The sequence below is a fragment of the Elephas maximus genome, chromosome 13 (genome assembly GCF_024166365.1).
Source record: "Elephas maximus indicus isolate mEleMax1 chromosome 13, mEleMax1 primary haplotype, whole genome shotgun sequence".
Lineage (NCBI taxonomy): Eukaryota > Metazoa > Chordata > Mammalia > Proboscidea > Elephantidae > Elephas > Elephas maximus.
In genome coordinates this window covers 70,227,987-70,250,849 of record NC_064831.1, presented here as the reverse complement: position 1 = coordinate 70,250,849, position 22,863 = coordinate 70,227,987, and positions in this window count along the sequence as shown.

Here is a 22,863-nt window from a genome sequence, read left to right as displayed (position 1 = left end):
CATAGGGTGTTCTTGGCTGTAATCGTTATGAAAGCAGAAGCAAGACCTCTCTTTCAGGACACACCTGTGTGAGTTGGAACCACAAACCTTTCAGTTAGTTGTGGAGCGCAAATGCTTTGTGCCACCGAAGGACTCCTGCTAGTGATAGTAGTACCTTGTAACAAAAGCTTATGTGCTTTGAAGATAATATTGTGGGGTTTCATATTTGTAAATCAAGAATCTTCAAGTTAATTTCTTCGCAGCATTTATATGTTGAATGCCAAGTGAATTCCCTCCTTTGGAACATGTAAATGTCTTCATTTCCCTGAACCTTCTTAATAGTTTGAAACTTCTCCAAAAGATTTCTTCTACAAGAGCGATTTTCTTAGTATATTTAGCACATAAACACTCAAGCAGGAGAAATGCTCATCTCTTTTAACTCTCTTTGAAGGGAAGGCTTTTTATAGAGGCACTGTACTTAAAGTGAAAGAAAAATTTGTATACGTTGTTAAAAGTCTTACAGGTATACCTCTTCCTTGTACCCTTCCTAAACAAGCAATAGTAGAGGCCTAAAGTTGTCTTTCTGTAAACAGAAGTCCCCTCTACAGGTCCATGTTAGATGAACTCCTTCAAGGTCCTTAGGCAGAAAACAGATGACCATATGTATCTGAGAGACTTGATTCCACAGATGTCAGTGGTCAAATACAACCACCCACCTGGGTGTGTCTGGGCGGGTTGTCCATGTCAGCCTAAAGGTCTGTAGGCATTTCTGAATAGGAGGGAAGGTAACTGGAGAGTTCAGAGTGAAGAAAGAGATGGAGGTAGGTTGTATGAGTTGGATGGACAGAAAACTCCAAGGAGAGACACAGTATGGAGAGGAGGAACCTCCCAGGAGTATGTTGGAGAGATAGAGAGACCAAGGAGGGAGCAGAAAGCAGGGCTCAGCCACTGCAGAGCAGCACAGGAGAGCAGCAGAGAAGAAAAAGGGGCGGGTGGTGGAAGAGGACGCTGCATAGGGTGAGGGTGTGCCACTAGGAGTTATAGCATAAGCTCAGGTTCAGTGTGGCAAAATTTTAAAACTTCAATTCTAAAGAGAACTTTAGAGCTTGGAGGAAAAAGGGAAGTCCCTGGAGCTTAGGGGGCAAGTCGTTCCCAGACCTTCTGCTGCCTGAGTCCAGGCTGAGGACTGCTGGAACTCACAGTGACCAGGAACTCTGGGTCAGCGTGGGGTACTGTGTTTGCTCACACTACCCAGTCCCAAAACTCCTCAAATAATTTTATTTCTTTTAATTCATCACATGACTTATCAATTAAATCTCATTAGAACATATTAAAAATAAGTACAAGCCTCCATAACAACCCTTCTTCCTGGTCCTTCACCCACTGCCCCAGGTGACCACTTGCCTCCTTCAATCCCAGAGATATAAGCAGGAATACTGTAGGCCTAAAATATTGAGTGTCTTCTCCTCCCTACTCTGAAAAGCCCTCAGGTTACAGGAGAATTTTATAATTAACCCATTTATTCCTTCATATCACCTACTTTGCTTGTCTACTAAATGGCAGGAAGTACTTTCTCAGCAAAACCCTTAGTGAGCCCAGTCATCCCACATCAAAGGCTTCTTCTTCTCTCCTTGTGGCCCTCTTTTCCAGGGAAACACAACCCCTCACTGCCAGCTCTAATTGATCCAGAAGAATTTTCCTCCCATCCTTACCTCGATTCTTAGAGAAAGGCCTCTTCCTTGCATACCGCTGCTCCAACCTGGCTGGGTGAAGATGAGCCAAAAAGGATGGATCCCTGAAAGAGGTTTCTCCCTCCTCCCAGTTAGAGATGGTGTCCCAAACTCTCACTAGTTGGGAACTCTGATTTAGGAATCACTTTCTGTGCGCTGGTAGCTTAAGTAACTCTCCCGCAGAAGACCTCAGATCAACAACCTCTCCAAAGAGCCATTGGGATCTGAGTGAACACCAAGGCTTCCAGTAACCTTTGTGTGACATCATTGTTGACACCTCTCAGTTCCGAGGGCCCATTTTGAATCCATACACGGCAACAAGAAAAATGTGGCAACTCTTCTGGCAGGGGTGAGGAAGTTGTTATAGGGGAAATACTATAGAAAGAGTGAATTGAACCTTTCACCTGCCCTTAAACAGGTTAGCATCCGTTGGGGTGACTTGAGAGTCCAGGGAATGATAATAGTGTAATGTCTGTTGTTTCCGCCAAGCCACTCCTCTGACACTGTTTGAACCACGTTGCTGCAGTCCTAGGAACACGTGTCCACTCTGAAGCCCTCTCAGGCCTCCTTTGCAGCTGAAGCTTCACATAGGCTGTTCCCTTTGGCTGGAAGATGTTCTCTCCCCTCCCGTCTTCTCCTCGATGAAGCATGGTTGTGAAGACAGCAGACTCCAGCCAAACTCCTGGGCTTTAGTCCCAGCATCTCCACCTACTGGTCATATGACCTTGGATGAGGCATTTAACCTCTCTATACCTCACACCCATCATCTGTGAGATTAAAAGAACTCTATCCTACTCATAGGGTTGTTGAGAGGATGCTATCATTAACAACAGTGACTGCAACAGACTAAGATTGTGTGAATGCTTACCGTTAGAAGAGCCCTGGTGTTGCAATTTTTAAGTGTTGGCTACTAACCAAAAGGGTGTCAGTTCAAACCCACCTAGTAGCTTCGGGGGAGAAAGAGCTGGCTATCCGCTCCCTTAAAGATTAAAAGAAAAAAATTTTTTTTTTTTTTTAGATTACAGCCTTGGAAATTCTATGGGGCTGTTCTACTCTGTCACATGGGGTCAGTAGGAGTTGAAACTGAGTTAATAGCATATAGCAACAACAACAACATTGTATACTTCATATCACAGCTTGCTGATCGTGCCTAAACTACTTGATATTCCTGCTCTAAGTATCAGATCACTCTATAATCCCTACATGATAACACTCCCCACAAACCAACTGTTCATGCAAGATCCTCATTTAAAAATCTGTCTCCTTTAAAAGGATTATAAGCAATTTGGGGGCAAACACAAGGTCTGCCTTATATTTGTAGTCCTAGAAAGTAGGATAGTACCTGACACATAGTAGATACTTGACATATATTAGTTGGATCAATGAATGATGAATGATGAGTCCCCCGAAAGACCCATCCTTTATAGACAATCAGTGAAGAATAAAACCCTTTGATGTGATGCCTAAAGGTGCCATCACTCATGGGTAAACTGTTGACCCAAATTCATTGACCTTCCTGGCTCTGAGCCCCAGAATATGGTACAATTACCCCCTTCCTATGCTTTCTCTTGTACCTTCTGGAAAAGAGTTAGGATTGTGGCCTCACAGAAAAGCCATGAGGTTAAGGACCCCCATGGTCAGCCTACATGGGAGGCCCAGCAGAGCCCTCAGGAAAAGCCCACTGTTCTCTACTGGGCTGCACCTTTGATTTTGTTCTAGGGGGCTTTTTAGAAAAGTAACCAGTAAAATTGTTAAAACCATTTGAGAATGGGTTTTAGAAAGTTTTGTTGGTGGACAGAGGGGAATCTGATAACTTGGAGGAAAACGAAAGCTCTCAGATGAGGAGGAGAGGGGGCTTGTTTTGTGTGACTGCAGAGGGTAGAACAGGGACAAGCATCTCTAAACACAAAAGGACAAAAGAAGATCTTCCTTGTTCAGAAATGTAGTAAAAATGCCCCATTTTTTACACTCATGATACCTATCACCTTGCACTGTGGCCTCAGGAGAATACTTGGGGTTTCCTGAATATGTTGGGGCGTTTCCTACTTCTTTACCACCTGCTGATATTTCCACATTTGGTTCAGTATCATTTCCTGGTAAACTCTTCTCTGACCCTACTGTGTAGAATTTCTCACTCCCTGCTGGGTAGTCCATTGTACTCTAGAAACAATTTGCCACAGCTCAGAACACGCTTGATTGTATTTATTTCTTGTGATTGAGTGTAAAATTGGTGACCTGTTCTTGCTGTCTCTGTACCCATGCCCTTTTAATGTTTCAAGCATCACTTCTTGGTTGAAGCGTTCCTTGACATTATTCCTGGTAGAATATCCTACTCCCTTTTGCCGTTGTCTTTAGGTGCCATTGAGTCAATTCCGACTCATAGAGACCCTATGTACAACAGAACTACTTCCTAATCTGTAAGAATCTTGGGCTCAAGAAAGCCTTGCCATAGTTCAGGAAACACTCGAGTGCTTTTATTTATTGAACCTGAATACAGTATGGCCACGTATTTTTCCTGTTTCTTTTCCACGCCTTTGGAAAATGACCTGGAAGCTGTTTTCATCAGGAGCGGAAGTCTTTATTCACCTCTTGAACTGCAACTGAATTTATGACTGCTTTGGCCATCGGGCAGTACCAAACCTGATAGAAGCAGAGAACTGAGAGGACTTGGGCTTTGGGGCTTGCCCTATAGCTGCTCTGCAAACCCTGAAAACTCATGGGTTTGAGCCAAGGCCAGTGTGCTACATGATTTATGTCTCTCATCAAATTTGGAAAGTGTTCTGCTGTTATTCTTTCTTCTGCACCTTTCTCTCCTCTCTTTTTGGGATGTCAGTGACGTGTTTGCAGGAGAAAAATGCGGCAGTCTGTTCCCATAAAGATTTACTGCCTTGGAAACCCTATGAGGGTGGTTCTACTTTGTCCTACAAGATTGCTAGGAGTTGGGATCGACTTGGTTTTGGTGTGATATGTTTATTGGCGTGTTTGATGTCCCACGGGAACCTCAGGTTCTGTTAATTTTTCTTATTCTTTTTTTCTTCTTTCAGACTGGAAAATTCCAAATGCCTTGTCTTCAAATTTGCTGACTCTGTTCTGCCTGCTCAAATCTGTCATTGAGCCACTCTAGTGAATTTTTTATCTCAGCTGTTGTGCTTTTCAGCTTCATAATTTCCATTTGGTTCATTTTTATAGTTTTTTTTAAATACCTTTATTATAGAAACTATAAAAATGAACCAAATGGAAATTATGAAGAAGAAAAGCATAATAGCTGGAGAAAAATAGTTTCTATAACTTTATTAGAGCCCTGGTGGTGCAGTGGTTAAGAGTTTGGCTGCCAACCAAAAGGTTGGCAGCTAGAATCCACCAGCTTCTCCTGGGACACTGTATGGGGCAGTTCTACTCTGTCCTATAGGGTCACAATAAGTCAGATTCAACTGAATGGCAACAGGTTTGATTTTTACCGTTGTGGACATTTTCTATTTGTTCATACGTTGTTCTCATGATTTACCTCTTTATTAATGGTTTTCTTTATTTCATTGAGCATATTTAAGATATTTGATTTAATGTCGTTGACTAGTAATTCCAATGTCTAGACTTCCTCAGGGATTGTTTCTGTCAGTTTTTTTTTTTTCTTTACTGTATATGAGCCATATTTTTCTGGTTTTTTGTATGCTCTGGAATTTTTTGTTGAGAAATGAAAATTTTGACTATTAAAATGTGGCAACAAAAAAAAAGTGACAGTTCTGGAAATTATATTCCCACCTTCTTCATGGTTACTGCTGTTGCTTGTTGAGGGGTTCAGCCATCCATTTACATAGTGACTTCTTAAAATTATATATGTAAAGTCTGTATTTCACCTGTGAGTGGTCACTCAAGCATCTGTTCCATTATCTCCATGGTCAGTTTGTGGCCTTACAGATATTTCCTTAAATATGGAAATTTTTTAAGGTGTGTATATCTTTCTAGAAGCCCTGTTAGCACAGTGGTTAAGAGCTTGGCTGCTAACCAAAAGGTCAGCAGTTCAAATCCAACAGCTGCTCCTCGGAAATCCTATGAGGCAGTTCTACTCTGTCCTATAGGGTTGCTGTTGGTTGGAAATGACTCTATAACAATGGGTTTGGGTTTTTTGGTTATATCTCTTTTAGCCACTGGATCCTGAAGGGGCTAAAACAGGGCAAACATCCTCAGTGGTCCCTCAAGTAAACACCTGCCCTGCCAAAATGTACAACTCCAAATTTTTAGAGGACAAGGTTCTTATAGTCCATGCTGGTACCAGTTAGCCTCTCTCAGAACAAAAGCTACTGCCCATATGTGTGCGGTCAGGCTGAGGAATGGGTGTTGGTAGCTGGTTCCCCCATGTTTTTCTCTTACTAAAACTCAGCAGCCACTCTCTTCATCAAATAGTCCCCTGGTTGTCCTACGTATCTGATGAGGTAGCGGCTAAGCCCTGTATTAGAAGTACTCCCACCACCATTCTGCTTGACTCTTTTAATGGTGCTCTATCTTCTTTTCCCATACATATCTCCCGAGCCCTGGTGACACAAAGGTTAAGTGCTCCCTGCTAACTGAAAGGTTGGTAATTCAAACCTACAAGGTGGCTCCACAGGAGAAAGACCTGGCGATCTGCTTCCATAAAGATTACAGCCTAGAAAAACCTGTGGAGCAGTTCTATTCTGTCGTATCAGGTCACTGTGAGCCAAAAATGACTGGATGACACCTAACAACAACAGCTTCCTCAGTGGTGTGACTAAATAATAGCAGTCAATTGATGAGATTTCCCCTTTAAGTATACTTTTCTCCAGTTTCTCGTTTCTTTCAATAAACACTCATTACTGTTAAATCAGAGAAAACAAAACTTTTTCAAGGTGAAAAGTGGATAATAATATCTATCTCACACACTGTATCAAGCTAAGGGTTAAATGAGGAATGACATGTGAACATAGCAGAGGGCCCAGCCTCCTATGGCACTCAGGAAACGTGTTCTCCCCTCTGCCTCTCTGTCTTTCCCTTATTGCTCTACTAAGACCTTGAGGGCTGTATATGGCTACAGGCTTCAAGACTTCACAGTTCTGTTTTCCATACCAGTGTACTGTAATCTTGAGCTCATGGGCAGCCTCTCTATAGATTTAATCCTTCCATTTCTATTCACTTATTATTTAAGTCAAGGTTCCACCTCCACTCATTTCGTGGGTCCAGACTCATGTATTTCAAAAATATTGGCCTAACTCTCTGGGTGTCTGCATTTGGAAAGTGTGCATTATAACAGTATGTTCCTCGTATTACTATCATGCAGAGCATATATCTTAAGGAAGGAGAAGCACTTGCAAGAACCCTGTCACCAGTGCATATACTCAGTAAGTGTTAGCTATTAGTATTATTACCCGACATCTCCAGGTGGATGTCTAACAGCTATGCCATGTTATCAAGGCCATGAAACAATTCTTAGTCCCAACCCTTATTCCACTCCTATTAATGCATTTCTCAAGACTTCCATGATGGCAGTATGTGTTTTCTTGCACACAATGGATGTGTTTAGGAAAGTTTGACTGGGTCCTACCTAATGAATTGCTCAGACATTTGAGTGGGCAAACTTTGCTACAAATTTTAGCCAACTAATGTAGCAAAGAATAAGAATCATCCTTGGCTGTTCATGCTAGGACCCTCAATCCAGAATATCTGGTAAGAGTAGTGTTGTGGATTGAATAGTGTCCCACAAAAATATGTGTTGAAATTCTAACTCCTGCAATTGTAAATATGACCCTGTTCGGAAATAGGGGGCTCCCTTTTTTATGTTAATGAGGCCATACCACTGTATGGTTGATATTAAACCTAGTCACTTCTGAGTTATTAAAATATGTAGAATAGATGCAGAGACACACACAGGGGAAAGGAAGGCAGACAGACGGTGGACACAAATGCATCTACAGTGCAGGAACTCTAAGAATTGCTGGCAGTTTCTAGAAGCTGAAATAGAGGGGGAAGGACCTCCTTTTGGAGCTATACTCTGAACTCAGACTTCTAGCCTCCTGAACTGTGAGCAAATACATTTCTCTTTTAAAGCCACCCAAGTGTCGTGTTGTTTGTTATGGTAACTCGTACATGTACCGAGATGATAAATTCAGCCCAATGTAAAATAATGTTCTTTCCTGCTTGGTATTCGTTATTGGTGTTAGCTGCTGTTTAGTCAGACCCTGACTCATGGTGACCCTATACATAATGGGATGAGACCGTTGTGATCCATAGGGTGTTCACTGCCTGATTTTCAGAAATAGATGGCCAGCCCTTTCTTCCTCATCCATCTTAGTCTGGAAGCTCTGCTGAAACCTGTTCGGCATCACAGCAACAAGCAAGCCTCCACTGACAGGTGGGTGGTAACTGTGCTTGAGGTGAATTGGCCTGGAATTGACTGTCGTCTCCTTCATGGAAGGCAAGAATTAGACCACTGAACCACCACTGCCCTCTTCCTCCTTGGTATGGCCCACCAGAGTCCTGCTCTTTCCTCATCAGTGTCCACTGCTTTCACCCAAGAGCTATGACAGGGTCAGCTTCATGCTGACGGATAGAAATTTTATTGGTTGGTTTTTAATTGTGGTGAAAATACATTTTCTTATTTTATGATTACCTATTGCTTTCCAGTCAATTCAACTCATAATGACCCAGTAGGACAGAGTAGAACTGCCCCATATGGTTTCCAAGGCTGTAAATTTTTACGGAAGCCAACTGCCACATCTTTCTCCTGAGGAGCGGCTGGTGGGTTTGAACCGCCCATCTTTTGCTTAGCAGCCGAACACTTAGCTACTGTGCTACTAGGGCTCCTCGTATCTATGACTGAGACTGCTCTGTAATCTATGCCTGATAAATGTTATGCCTTTTCTTTCTTTTTTGTGTCTTACTGTATGAATTTAGATCTCCATTTTAAATGTTTAATAGAAATAACACAAAGCATTCTTATTTTGCTGCTAATTTTAAAGGAAATGTCCAACATTTCCCATAAATACCATATTAATTGTAGTTTTCCAGGTCAGGCAACTCTTCTTCTGTCCCATGTTTGCTCAGAGTTCTTATCTCTCACAGCGACTGGACCTTATCAAGTGCTTTGTCCCATCTCTTCAGGTGAGCCTATGTCTTTTCTTTATAGTTCACCTATACATGTGGTGAACTAAATCATTAAATCTTCAGTGTTCTCTCAAACGTGCATGCCTTCAATAAACCATCTTGATCATCACATATTATATGTTTTATTCTTTGCTGGGTTTCCTTTGCCAGCATTTTACATAGGTTTTTGCATCTCGGTTACTTAGCGTGCTTGTCCTGTAACTCTTCTTCTTCCATCCTTCTCTAATTGGTTATCATTATTAAACTAGCCTTAAGATCCAGTTGGTGAGGGTCTCATGGTTTTCTACTCTTTGTTGCCTGTGTACAAGTTTAAAATTACCTGTTCCTTGCATGTTTGATGATAACCTGACTGAAAATTATCTAAGCCTATTATTTTCTTTGAACAGAGATCTGAAACTACTGATCCATGTTGTTTAGTGGTTAAAGGCTCTTCTGGTACTAATTTACTTAGAAAAATTTCTGCTGCATGTTGTAGGCTGCTAGAATTCCATCTTTAAATATTATCTTGGTTTTCATGGTTTTCAGCCTCATTCAGGCCAACAAATCAATGCCAGATTTTTCCCCTTTTTCCCAAAGTCAGCCTCTGCAACTATTCCTGACACCAATCCCCTTATCTAAGTCTTATTTCCAAAGAAAGATAGGCTCCGTAAGTCCATAATGTGAGGATACAATCTTCTAATTGTTCTTTTTCTGATTTTTTTTTCTTTACTTTCCTTTTTTCTTCCCTTCCCTCCTCCCCCATCTGGTAGTTTTAAAGTTGTAGGTGGTATGTTCAGGTCTTTAACCCAGGTGGGACTGACTCTGTGTGCAGTGCGGTGCCCAGTTGCATCTATGCCGCAGGAGAACGCACTTCTGGAACCAGAAGGTGGGGAGGGCGGCGGTTGGGCAGTTGGCGGGGCGGGGCTGCGCAGAGAGGGGCGCGAGGCTGGCGTGAGGTCCCAGCCGGTCCAGCATTTCAAGGCCCCAGACTCCTGCCAGGCTGCAGGTCCCACCAGAACTAGGGGAAGCCTAAGGCCACGGAGGGCAAGGCCCAGGGTCCGGCTCTGAGGACTTTTCTGCCATGCTTGATCACAACGCATATGCTGGGAAGGAGGGCAGGAGGCCCATCAGGACGTGGGTCCAGAGGAGGACAGGAAGGGTGGGTGAGTTGCGGTCACCGACAGACTCAGGGTCAGCCCATGGGAAGCCCACAGGGCGCCCTTCCAGGAGGAGAAAGCAAAGCCACAGAGGCGGGACTGCTTGGCCGCTGCCCCAGGCTGGACTCACTGTCTGTGCCGCTGCCCCCGGCAAGGCTCCCCAGGGGCGTCACCCCTAGTATGGGGAGCAGCAGAGCTCGCCCTGGTCAGGGCTAGGGAATTTGTTTCCTCCCCCTCATCATTGGCTGTGAGCAGACTCTTCTCTGCACAGACAGAAAAGGAATTATCAAAATGAGCTTCGTACTCCAGATTTGAGTTAAGGATCATAAATTAGCACAAAGGAATACGATTTTAGCAATAAACGCCTGCTTGGAGCCCAAGATGCATTAAGAAAAAAAAAAAGAAGGAGGAGGGGGGAGAAAGGGAGGCATGGAGGGATGGAAGGAAGGAAGGGATGGAGGGAGGGAGGGAAGAAGGGAGGGAGGAAGGGAGAAGGGCAGGAGGAAGGAGGGAGGGAGGGGGAGGAGAGGAGGGAGGGGAGGGGAGGGAGGAAGGGAGGAAGGAAGGACAGAAGGGAGGAAGAAAGGACAGAAGGGAGGGAGGGAAGGAGGGAGGGAGGGAGGGAAGGAGGAAAGGAAGGAAGGAAGGAAGGAAGGAAGGAAGGAAGGAAGGAAGGAAGGAAGGAAGGAAGGAAGGAAGGAAGGAAGGAAGGAAGGAAGGAAGGAAGGAAGGAAGGAAGGAAGGAAGGAAGGAAGGAAGGAAGGAAGGAAGGAAGGAAGGAAGGAAGGAAGGAAGGAAGGAAGGAAGGAAGGAAGGAAGGAAGGAAGGAAGGAAGGAAGGACGGACGACTACTGAAGACCGCAGAGGGAGTTATAGGAGGCTCCTTCTTTTGCCACCCTCCCATGGTCCCAAGCTTTCTCATCTCCCACGTCCCAAGACTGTATCAACTGCTTTGAGAATTGTAGAATAAAGATCCCCAGGAATATCACTGCTCTCACCCCTGAGGGTTCCCCCAGTGCTGGGTTAGACTAAGGACTGAGAATCTTCCATAGGCTTCCCCCACCTGTGTATCAGACAGTCAACACACTGAGGTTTGGAGCCACTTAGAGGAAGGACTTCTGGACAATGACTCCCCCCAACAAAGTTCTGCCCATCTGGGTCTAAGGATCAGTCAGACCATTGTGTACCCTCAGCAATGTTCCTACCCAAGGACACTTAAGGGCGCTGTGGGTTTGCTCCTTCAGCAGGGAGCAAGGAGCTACTGAAAGGACGCCATTGAAACCGGCAGAAGCCACAGCCCAGGGTGCTGGGGGAATTGGGAGGGAGAGAGGAGGATGAGTTTGAAAGGCTGGTTGTGAAGGTGGCCGGGGGCCAGTGTCCTGAAGCCACAAAGCTGACCTAAGGGGAAAAGCCTCACACCTGCCACTCCTAGGCCCTTTTCTCCTTCAAAGGAGAAAGTCTTTTTCTGCCCTTATGAAAATGGGCAGTAATGGCCTTTGAGTTATGACATGAATGAGCCTCCAAAGCCTTTTGGGGCAAATGATGGTTAAGGAGGCTTTGCCAACCCCACCCTGTCCTTCCCTCAGGTCAGAGGACCTGAGCTCCTCCGCTGGTCTAGCGATTTGTAACAGGATTTCATTGGAACACAAACATGTCACAAACTGGAAATACTTTTTGGGCTCATCTTCTCACAGCTGATTGTCTGGTTTTATTACACGACTTAGATACAGGACCAGGAGAGGAGTTTGGGGCTTGACGCCTGACATCTTAGCACCGGTTCCTGTTTCCTGAGGAGGGAAAAGGTAAAAGAAGATAGAGTTTACTCTGTTCTTTTTTCTGAGCCGCAGGAAATCCTTACAAAGACCCTCTCAGGTAAAGACTGTTGGGAAATGTCTTGGTTTACTATTAAACTTTGTCTTTGAGGCACTTGTTTATATCATACATATAAAATGTTTTCCTCTCAAGGAAGCATTCTAATTCTTAGCTAGACGGTCTACAGAATGACTACTTGTTAACAACTAAGCTTGGTAGTTAAGCGAGTGGTTACACCTCAGAGAAGGCCCGAGGAGGGGTTTATATCCTACATTCCCTAGTGCTGCCATTGCTTCAGATATATTTGAAATGCCTCCCTGGGGAAGGCCTTCCAAGCTGGCTAGTGGGCACATGGGAATTCAGACTCATTTCTTTGTTTGTTTGCTACTATCTTTCAATTGGTGTCCAAAATGTTATTATCCAGTTTTTCACCAGATGTGACTACAGACATCTCTCATGTATTTTCAAAGTTAATTTCATTCTCTAATACTGATTTGCCATGAAGAGTGTATTCCAAAGTGTTTCCAATAGACTGGAAAGACTTTCTAAAGAGGGGAGTCCTGGCACTATGTTGTGCAGTGACAGCAGGGTTGGCATAGTATATTTACCCAGATACTTACCACTTTTTACTTTCCATAATTCCTGAATTTCCAAGTCTACCTCCTGAAGAACTTCCTTTAGTGCTTAGACTAAGTCTGGTGGTTATGAATTCTCTTTAGAGTTCCTTCAGCTGAGAATGTCATTATTTTTCCTTTATTCCTGATGAATATTTTCACTGGATATAGAATTCTGAGTTAATGATTCTTTTCTTTCAGCATTGAAAAAATGTTGTTGCAGTCTTTTGACCTCCATGATTTCTGGTGATAACTATAGAGTAATCCAAAATGTTTTCCCCTTTGTGAAATACGTTGTTTTCTCTCCAACTTCTTCCAAGTCATTTTCATTGTCTTTGCTATTCTGCAGTTGATTATGACTTATTTGGGCATAAAGTTCTTTGAATTTAACTTCTTGGCATGTCCTGAGCTTCCTAAATCCATAAGTTTATGTCTTTCACCAAAATTGGGAAGTGTTCAGCCCAATTTTTTTCAAATACTTCTTTCTGCACCTACACAGAATGTCATCTACATGCTGCTATTGAGCCCATCAAGTGAATTTTTAATTTCTATTGGTGTAGTCATACCTAAATTTTTCTCACATCAAAAATTATCATTTGCAAATAGCTTCTGTTTCTTTGGTGATAATATTTACTTTGCCATTTGTTAAAAAGAACTGTTCCTGTTACTTCTTCAAGCTATGGTTACAATAGCTTTTTACACTTTTTCTCTTATGATTCCAAGACTATGAGTCTTGCTTTAATCTTATGGAAAATGTCATTTTTGTTTGTTTCTTTTAGCAAGAAATAGAGCCAGTTATGTTCAGGCTGCAGGTTCTGTCCCATCTCCTGTATGCTGTGGCTCAAATGTCACTTGGGTTTTTGGAGACTTTGAGGACTATTCAGTTCTAATCTATGTGAGTGCCACTCAGTCTGGGACCTAGATGGTGTTCTAACCCATAGTACAGTGCTCAGAGATTCGCAGTGCTTCCTAGGATCAGATCTATGCATGCGCAACTTGGAGGTGAACCAGGAGTTCATACACGACTTTATGGAGTCCTTTTCCTGAGCTGCCTCCTGTCTGTCTCTCTGAGGCTCTGATTTCTGAGGGGCTACCTTCCTGGTCCACTGGCAAGAACATTGGGGCTTTAATCTCTTCATTCTGCCATGCGGTTAAGTGACTGGGTCTGCCTATGGGGCCAAATAATGGTATGGTATGATAGAGAAAACATAACAGACATTGCTCTACACTCTTTGGACTTACGGTATTAGGTGTCTGCCCCCTCTGCCTGCTTGTCCACCTCTCTCCTTTACAGACCATCTTCCCCCCACGATGAGAGAAAGAGAGAAGGATTGTCTTAGAACTATTTCTGTCCACAACTTGAGTACAGTTATGGGATTTGGACCCATTCAATTTCAGCCTCTAGATTGTTCATACTTTATGTTCTGGTTTCCTCCTCCCCCTGCCACCTTCAACAATTTCCTTTGCAGAGTCCTGAGATAGTATCCCATGCATTTGTCCAGATACTTAGTTGTCAGATACCAGCATAGCCCATCCAGGGAAGTGCTGCTTGTGGTAAGGGGGGGAGGGACTGTACACTGAAGGAGCTGCAAGATCTCGCTGCTTTGTGTGAGCAGGACGGGGGTGTGCTAAGGACTGAATGCTGAAGGTGCTGAGTCAAGGGGAGTTTAATGTAAAGTTGGGTCAAGCGGAGTTTGTTGACATGGGGGAACTCTCTCCTAACAAGCATTTATTCCCATATCCAGGGCTATGGAAATGGGTTTAATGTGCTGTGGGATTGCTCTTGGAAGCTTGAAAAGGCAATGACCCACATTCTATGAAATGGAAATGCCAGAACTGCTGCGTCAGATGTTAAAAGATGGGGGGAAGGTCTCCAATATATGGACATCCCAGAGTGGGTTTTCTTAAGACCATTTTTGAGAAGTTCTGAAGGACACTCCTCTCATCAAAATAATAAGGAATGCACAGTACATGGAGCTTAGTGATGTCTGTCCTCTGGAGGCTTAGGTTGTGGGTAGGAGACAGCTACCTAGTAGCAATGGGAATAATGGGGTCCCAGAGCAGCAGAAGCCAGGCGGAAGCACTTAACTATCAGAAACAAGGCATGTGTAATTACCATAATGGTCAGCAGGTCAATGTATTAGTTATCTATTGGGGCATAAAAAATTATCACAAAACATAGTAGCTGTTAGATAAATGGAAAAATACTCCATTCATGCTAATAAAATTTGGAAGTAGACAAAGATACTGTTATTACTTTTATGACCCAACATAGTTTTCTAGGTGAATTAATCAGCTAGAAAAGTTAAGTAATGGATTAAATATTAAAACAGATTTTCTTTTTTTAATGATAATATAATTGCATACCTAGAAAATGAGGATAAAAATTTTGGTAAATCGACAAGCCAAATATACCAAAATCAATGACTTCTCTCCAATCTAGACACAGTGCCCAAAATTGGAAGTTTCAGGGTAGGAGGAATAAAGACCATCCTCTTTACTGCATGATTGCACCAAATTGTGTCCAGAACCATAAATACTTAGGAAAACGTTGTTCTGACAGGAACAGGAAAGAACCTATTTGAAGAAATTCATGTAGAAGAGGAAATAAAGTAAAACCTTAATAAATGCAAAAAATATGACATTTTCTCAAATGGGAAGTCTTGTTTAATCTATGACAGCCCCCAAAAATCAATATACAAATGTATTGCAATTCCCATGAGAATATTTACATAGTTGTTTGTTGAATTGTATACAGTAATCATGGGTTTTTTAATCTTAAGATGCAAAGAGTATAATAGATAACAAAGAACAGACAAAAAAACACGAAAAAGAAGGAGGCTGCTTCACCAAGTAACAGAACAAATATTACATAGCATAGGAGCTGAAGACTAGACCAGTGAGACAAAGCAGCGAATCCACAGAGATTATCATAATAACCGTTAATACAAAGGTGGTATTTCAACTCAGGAAAATTATGGTTTATCTTATAAATGGTGCTGACTCAACTGATCATTCTGGGCAAAAAAAAAAAAACTTCTAAGAATGTGACACATAAGTAATGGATTTGGGAAATAATTAGAAATGTAGATGATAAGGATTAACAACTATTTCCGTTTTATACAAGGAAGACAAAAATTAAGGACTTGCAAAATAAGCAATGAATTCAAAATAACCATTCAGAGCAAATACGAATGGCCAATAAACATAATCAAAGCTGTTCAAAAACACTGGTAGTTAAGAAAATATCAAAGTCCCAGGGAAACTGGCACAATTTAAAAATCAACAACCATCTTTGGCTGGCTGGACTGTGGCGAGAAAGGTGCCCTCAGCCATGGCTGGAAAGGTGCATTATGACTGCCTCTAGGGGAAAGACATGGACCTGGCTCTGTACGTTCTTTGAACTGGAAATCTCACCCTTTGGAATCTATCCACGGAAACAAGTCCCGTAGTATACAAAGGATGGTTATTGTTAATAATGGCAAAAAAAATTGACTGCTTATGGATAGTGGAATGATAGATAAATTATGGTTGAGCTACATCAATAAAATTAAGGAGCCATTAGAATGAAAAAGAACTATACTAGTTAAATAGGAGAAATATCTGTGAAGTATTATTGAAGGAGAAAATCAAGGTGCAGAGAGGTCTATATAAAATGAGCACATCTGGTCTAAACAATAGCAATTGTTTGAATATGCTTCAATACCTGTTTGTGTTTATGTGTGTGTATAAATGAGCAGATGAAGATACATGTACGTCTGTGTGCACTTGTTTAAGCAAGGGTAAGATAGACTACTTACCAGACTGTTAACCTGAATTACCTTGGATTCACTTGTGGAAAAGGACTGGGGGAGGAGAGTTAGAACATGCAGGAAGAGTGGACTTAAAAAGCATGGATGATAATGCATTTCCACTTTAGTAGTGTTATGTATGAGCCTAGATAATGTGTACTGTAATTGTTCTCATCTATTTAAATGCTTTATGTGTTCAAACTTAGAAGACCCAAAAAGGTAATGTTAGTGCCATACCTGATGACCTTCAGGGAATCAGCAATTTATAGAGCCATGTGGGTAGAGTATGACTCAATTTCCATTAAAGCAAACAAACCAAGGGATCTACATGTGAATCTGTGACTGTGTGTATGTGTCCCAGCAGAGAAGTGTAGGGAAAGATACACATGTGTCTGTTAACATTGGACACCTGGGGGGAGCAGGAACAAATTACATATGAGGGTGGGACCATGATTGTAACTTTTTAATTATACATATCTGCCCTCTTAGAGCTGTTACAAAAAAGACTTTTAGAGCTTTGAGAGTTAATAGACATCTAGATACATATTTTAAAAACTTTTGTTCGATTTTTTTTAAACAGGGGGAAAGTATCTTTAACAGCAGACACGAAGATTTTAATCACTGCAAGAAGAGCACACCACACACTGCTCAAAAGTCAGACCCAGCGGATTTCTTGCTCGTTCTTGGAGACGATGAGCTCTTCTGGTCTCTACACCTGGAAATGGCCAACAAGAATTTTGTAAGGGTCCATGAAGCTTCTCGTCAAACCTGTCTTGCGAGCACACGTCCACAGGTAAAGAAGAAGGCTGGACACCATGTGCAGTTCACTAGGTAACCCACTAGAAGATTCTCTTTCCCTGATATGCCATTACCACTTTCTTCCACTTGTTGCTCTGCTGGAAAAGCTACGCTTTTGCATGCTAGACCTTTCCCTGGACTGAACATACAGGAAGTTAACTGGGAAGATGCAGCTTTTAAGGAAAAAGATTTTGACCAATAGCTCTAGGGACAGTAGGACCTCCTCAGCCAGCCTATCCCACTGTGGGAATGTCAGTCCCCTCACTTTCTTGTACCTCTGAGCACCCAAGGCTTTCTGTTTTGATCATCAGGATACTGCAGAATTCACCTCGCCTGAAAGCCCTCACTTCTTCTGTCTCTGACCCTGTCCCTTGCAGGAGAGTCCGTCACTCTGAGAAATACAAACAGGGCAGCCTGTGGATGGAGATGCCCATCCTGGAGGCCTTGCCCTCCTTTCCTTGCCTCTGAGGGCTTCCCTGTGCCACTTGAGGTCTCATCACCCAGGAGGATGGATGTGCCCCTGGCACCTCCAGGGTTTCCCAGGTCCTAGTTCTTGCTGGTGTGGCTGAAACTTGGGCTTTTCTGCTCAATATTGAGTCTGGGCCTGAATCTGCCCCTTCTCACCCTCACCTCTGATCATCTGTTTCTTGCTATTCTCCCAGGGGTAGGAGGCCTCACCCTCCCTTTTGGTATTTTCATCTCAGTCGGGCTTTTTCTTTTGGTCCTCTGATCTTAGGACAAGTCAGGTTATACCACAGAAAAAAGAAAAACCAAACAAATGTCATTGACATGTTCACAGCCAGATGGTAAAACCTGTTTTAAAGAAAAGAAGGAGTGCCAAAGCTCTACCCCTAATCTCCTGGGAGATGCTGTGCAGGAATTACCTCGTAATTACTGGATCTCCTGTTATCCAGAAAAGGAGACCACCCAGTGGAATTTTCTAAACTGTCTCCCACTATACTCCCCCAAAGAGGCCACAACAATGCATCCTAATCATAACCCCAAATTCCCCTGTGAGGCCAATAGTGAATGGGTGAGCTCACTTTACCAGTCCTTCTCTCCTCCTGAAAGGCCCTCCTTCTCCTCTGCCTGGAGGCTGCTGGGAAGGGAAACTGCAGTCCTTGATTTAGGGCTTTATGTCCACTGCTCACCTGCAGGCAGGTTTCCCCACAGCCTGCTGTCTCGCTGGTTCCTTCTACTACAAAGAACTCAGTGACACTCCATCACCATCACACCTCCCTTACAGCTATCTTTGCAGGGCCCCCTCTCAGCCTCCCAAGTCCCACTGAAATCCCATTTCTCTTGCCCTACTTACACTGTGCTCATGATCAGGTTCCAAGACCTCACCGTCCAGATGAGGCCTTTCCTCTCCTCTCCTGGGCCAGGGGAGCCTCTAAGTGGACCTGGTATCTGCAGTCAGCTGTCCTGGGGCTTCTTAGAGGGGAGGTGAGTTAAAGGAACCTGAATGGTGTGGGATTGATTGCAACTTATGGAGACCCCACTTGTTTCACAGTAGAACTGCACTCAATAGGGTTTTCAGTGATTGCCAGGCCTTTCTTCCATGGGCCACTGGGTGGGTTTAAACCACAAATATTGTGGGTAGTAACTGATGACAGGACCCACATTTCCTAGTGCAAAATGTACTACTCTTCCCACTCTGAGGGTGCTAGCGGGTCTTCAAGGCGTTTCCCCATCTGGCCTTGGTGCTCCGCTTGCACCCTCTGCAGCCTTTCCAGCTGGTGCCTCAGCCTCTTCAGCTCTTCTCTCTGCTTCTCCAGCTGCTCCTCCAGGCGCCTGCACACCGCTCTCTCCTCCCTCACCTCCCTCTTCTTGGCAGCCGTCAGGCAGCGTCTGACCAGCTGGTGGCAATGTCAGGGCCTGCGCTGGACTGAGGGTGGCAGCCACCTCTCCAGCAGCTCTTCAGAAAAGACTCAGCAGCTGAAGCCCTGTCTCACGCCATGCTCCGCGTGGACCACCAGGGCCTACAGGGACTTGAACATGCAGCAGCAGGCCAAGCAGAGAAAGGCATGCTCACAGGTCACCAGCCACTCCAGGGTGGCTGTGCGGTGGCTCTCCCCGTGCTCCTCCCCTCAGACTCTGGGCTCTGAGGTGCAGGCCTGGGGCAACTCCTGCCAGGGCTCCAGGGTACTGACCAGGGACTCAGTGTTAGCCAGACTGGGCGTAAAGCCAATGGTGCTCTGCTTTGAAAGCTCGGCCTCGAAGAATTGAGGCATCTTGCCCGTGGGGATAATGGAAGTTTTCGTCTGCCAGGCCACAGCCAACCCCTTAACCTTGTGTGCCTGGGTGAAATATGTACACCTGACCCATCGTTTCTCTGGAGCAGCCCGGTAGCTGGATGAGTGAGAGGCCTGCTCGGTGGAAGCTGAGGGAAAAGACCTCTCTGATGCTCATGGAATCTTCCTGGGTCTGGAGTTTGGGCTTTTTGCTTGGGATGTTGTTAACTCTTGGGCATTTTACTCTTAGATAGAGACCTCTGAGAATAGAGTTCATTTACATGAGATTGAGGGCCCTGGTTCTTATCTATGAGCTCAAGGCTCTGGTCTCAGGGATCCCTGGAGGCCTCTCCAGCACCACCATCCTCCACCTCTGCAGACCTCATCCCTTCTCTCTTTTCCACAGAACCTACCATCCTTTTGGGGGCATTGCTGTGAGCAATAAAATCTCTGCAAAATGTTACTAATGACAGTAGCCATTTCTAAGCAGTGGATTCTGACTCATGGCTACCCCATGTGTTACAGAGTACAGCTGTGCTCCATAGGGTGTTCTTGGCTACAATCATTCTGGAAGCAGAAGCAAGGCCTCTCAGGTCACAGCTGTGTGAGTTTGAACCACTAACCTTTCGTTTTTTAGCAGAGCGCAAAGAGTTTGTGCAACTGGAGGTCCCTACTAGTGACTGCAGTAACTTATATTAAAAGCTTATGCCCTTCGAAGACAGTATTAGGGGGTTTCATATGTATAAATATAGAATCTTCGAGTTAGGTTTTTTCATGACATTTATTTATATATTAAATGCCAAATGATTTTGCTCTTTTGGAACATGTAAATGTCCGCATTTCCCTGAACCTGCATAGTAGCCTAAGACTTCTCCAAAAGATTTCTTCTGCAAGGGTGATTTTCTTAGAATATTTAGCAAGTAAACACTCAGACGGAAGAAATGCTCATCTCTGTTAACTCTCTTTGAAGGGAAGACTTTTTATAGAGGCACTGTACTTAAGGAGGAAACCCTGGTGGTGTAGTGGTTAAGTGCTATGGCTGCTAACCAAGGGGTCAGTGGTTCAAATCTGCCAGGAGCTCCTTGGAAACTCTATGGGGTAGTTCTACTCTGTCCTATAGGGTCGCTATGAGTTGGAATGGACTCAATGGCAGTGGGTTTTGTTTTTGGGTTTTGGTACTTAAAGAGAAAGAAAAATTTGTATACTTTGTTAAAAGTCTTACAGGTTTACCTCTTCCTTGTACGCTTCCTAAACAAGCAACAGTAGAAGGTTTAAGTTGCCTTTCTGTAAACAGAAATCCCCTCTACAGGTCCATGTTAGATGAACTCCTTCAAGGTCCTTAGGCAGAAGACAGATGACCACATGTATCTGAGAGACTTGATTCCACAGACGTCAGTGGTCAAATACAACCACCCACCTGGGTGTGTCTGGGTGGGTTGTCCATGTCAGCCTAAAGGTCTGTAGGTGTTTCTGAATATGAGGGAAGGACTGGAGAGTTCAGAGTGAAGAAAGAGATGGAGGTAGGTTGTGTTGAGATGAATGGACAGAAAACTCCAAGGTGAGACACAGTATAGAGAGGAGGAACCTCCCAGGAGTATGTTAGAGAGAGAGACCAAGGAGGGAGCAGAAAGCAGGGCTCAGCCACTGCAGGGCAACACAGGAGAGCAGCAGAGAAGAAAAAAGTGCAGGTGGTAGAAGAGGACGCTGCATAGGGTGAGGGCGCACCACTAGGAATTACAGCAAAAGCTTGGCTTCAGTGTGGTGAGATTTTAAAACTTCAGTTCTAAAGAGAACTTTAGGACTTGGAAGAAAAGGGAAGTCCCTGGAGCTCAGGGGGCAAGTCGTTCCCAGACCTTCTGCTGCCTGAGTCCAGGCTGGGGATTGTTGGGGCTTACAGTGACCAGGAACTCTGGGTCAGCATGGGGTACTGTGTTCTCTCACACTACCCACTCTAAACCCCCTTGATACATTTCTTTTAATTCATCACATGACTTATCAATTCAATGTCATTGTTGTAGTTGCTGTTAGGTGCCTTTCAGTTGGTTCTGACTCATAGCGACCCTGAAGGACAGAGTAGAACTGCCCCATAGGGTTTCCAAGGAGTAACTGCTACATTCCAACTGCTGACCTTTTTGGTTAGCAGCTGTAGCTCACAATAGCTCCTACCCACTTCAACACCAGGCTCCTCAATCTCATTAGAACACATTAAAAATAAGTACAAGTCTCCATAGCTAGCCAGTCTTTGCCCTCTTCCTACACTCATAGCCCCAGTTGACTGCTTGCCTCCTTCAGTGCCAGAGACATAAGCAAGAATATTGTAGGCCTAAACCACTGAGTGAGTTCTCCTCCCTACTCTGGAAAGCCCTCAGATCACAGTAGACTGTCATGATTAACCCATTTATGCCTTCATTTATTCATTCACATCACACACTTCGGGAAATTGTCTACTAAATGGCAGGAAGTACTTTTCCCAGAGAAAGCCTTAGTGAGCCCCATCACCACATATCAGAGCCTTCATCTTCTCTCCTTGTGGCCCAGTTTTCCAAGGAAACACATCCCCTCATTGCCAGCTCCCATTGATAAGGGAGAATTTTCCTCCCACCATTACCTTGAGTCTTAGAGAAAGTCCTCTTTCTCCTGTATTGTTGTTCCATCCTGGCTGGGTGAAGATGAGCCAAAAAGGGTGTTCTTCTGCAGGAAGTTTCTCCCTCCTCCCAGTTAGAGATGGTGTCCCAAACTCTCACAATTTGGGGACTCTGATTTAGGAATCACTCTCTGTGATTCGGTAGCTTATGTTGCTCTCTCACAGGAGACCTCAGATCGACAACCTCTACAAAAAGCAGTTGGAATCTGAGTGAGCACCAAGGCTTTCAGTAACCCTTGTGTGACCTCATCACTGACATCACTCAGTTCTGAGGGCCCAGTTTGAATCTAAATGCAGCAACAAGAACAATGTGACAACTCTTGTGGTGGGAGTTAGGAAGTTGTTACAAGGGAAATAATATAGAAAAAATGAGCCTTTCCCCTGCCCTCAAACAGGTTACCATCCATCGTGGTGACTTGAGAGTCCAAGAAATGATACCAGTGTGATGGCAGTTGTTTCCCCCAAACCTCTCCTCTGGCATTTTTTGAGCCATGTCTCTGTAGTCCTGGAAATACAATGTCCACCCTGAACCACTCTCAGGTCTCCTTTGCTTCTGAGGCTTCACACAGGCTGTTCCCTTTGACGGGAAGGTGTTCTCTACCCTCCCCCCTGCTGGTCCACCCTCCCTGGTGAAGCATGTTTGTGAAGAGAGCAGACCCCAGCCAAATTCCTGGGTCTGAGCCCCACCTTCTCCACATACTGGCAGTGTGACCTTGGATGATACATTTAACCTCTCCATGCCTCACTTCCATCATCTGTCAGATTAAGAGAACTCTATCCTTCTCATAAGGTCGTTGAGAGGATGCAACCACTGAGAACAGTGACTGCTACAGACTCAGATGGTGTGAATGCTCATTTTTAGAGGAGCCCAGGTGGTGCAATGGTTAAGTGCTGGTGCTAACCAAAATGTTTAAACCCACCTTAGTGGCTCTGGGGTAGAAATACCTGGTGATTTGCTCCTGTAAAAATTACAGCCTTGAAAACTCAATGGGACTGTTTTATTCTGTCACAT